Raw genomic sequence first — 1,374 nt, forward strand, 5'->3', positions numbered from 1 at the left:
TTAAATTAAGATTTTAGTCCATTTGTAGTTAATATAATTATAGATAGGGTTGGGTTTTAGTTGACCATCCTGTTATTTGTTTGCTATTTATTCCCTATGTTTTTTCCCCCTTGTTCTTTTTCTGCCTTTTTTTGGATTCATCACGCATTTTTAGTATTTCATTTTTATCTTCTCCACTGGTATTTTTTAAAAATACAGTTTTGCTGATATATAATTCACGTGCCCTACAATTCACTTATTTAAAGTATACAATTCAATTTTAACCCCAAGGGCCTGCTGCAGGGATCGCCTTAATTACCTGATACAAAGCATCTGTGTCCGCTGATGGTAACATTTTAACTTTCAAATGTATGGTTAGTGTCTCGTTTCTGGGGTATTTATGTACTGACATTTACTGTGAACTATAGTAAGGTCGTTTTCAAGTAGCTGCTACAATACAGAAAAGGCAAGCCCTTTCAGTGAAAATGTGGTGGCTCTGAAAAGAACCTTTGGTTGAGATTGAGGAAGATTCTGATATTCCAGTTCACTTGGCCTTGGCCTTATGGTGGCTCTCGGTCTTCTTGGGCAGCAGCACTGGCTGCATGTTGGGCAGGATGCAGCCCTGCCATATGGTGACTTTGCCCAGAAGTTTGTTGAGCTCCTCTCTGTTGTGGATGGCCAGCTGCACATGGCATGGGATGTGTTTTCTTGTCACGGACCACGTTGCCCTCCAGCTCCAGGATCTCCGCGGTCAGATACTCCAGCACCACAGCCAGGTACACGGGCCCACGGGCGCACCGGCCCCAACAGGGCGCAGTTGCCCTTGTGGAGCAGGCAGGACACGCGGCCCATGAGGACGGTGTCTTGGCCTTGGCCTGCGCCTTGCCTCCTTGCTTTCTGTGTCTGGACATGATGGACAGAAAACCCCCTCTCTGACTTGGCTCTCTCACTATTTTTTTTATGTTAAAAAATAATATACAATTCAATGGTTTTTAGTGTATTCAGAGAGTTGTGCAAACATCACCACAGTCAATTTTTAGTGTATTCAGAGAGTTGTGCAAACATCACCACAGTCAATTTTTTCCGGGTTGGGTAGGGGCCGGGCGGGGCGGTTGGCAGGTGAGACAAGAGCCAATTTTAGAACATTTTATCACCCCTTCAAAACACCTCATACCCTTTAGTTCCCCTTCCCTCTGCTGCCAGCCTTCTCCCAGTCCTAGTCAACCACCAATCTACTTTCTGTGTTTATAGAATTGCCTATTCTGGACATTTCATATAAATGGAGTCATACAATATGTGGTGTCTTGTGTCTGGCTTCTTTAATGTAGCATAATGTTTTCAAGGTTCATTCATGTTGAAGCACATATCAGTACTTCATTTTTTTGTCAAATAATA

At 43.2% G+C, this 1,374-nt stretch overlaps 1 pseudogene across 1 annotated transcript; it reads right to left on the minus strand.

Annotated features, from left to right (window-relative positions):
* Nucleotides 1-523: 523 nt before the first annotated feature.
* LOC308560839 (histone H2A type 1-H pseudogene) lies at nt 524-890 on the minus strand (annotated as a pseudogene). The gene has a single exon. The product of its transcript is annotated as a histone H2A type 1-H pseudogene (transcript).
* Nucleotides 891-1,374: the final 484 nt, after the last annotated feature.

The sequence above is a fragment of the Miniopterus schreibersii genome (assembly GCF_964146895.1).
Source record: "Miniopterus schreibersii genome assembly, chromosome: 8".
NCBI classification, from domain to species: Eukaryota; Metazoa; Chordata; class Mammalia; order Chiroptera; family Miniopteridae; genus Miniopterus; species Miniopterus schreibersii.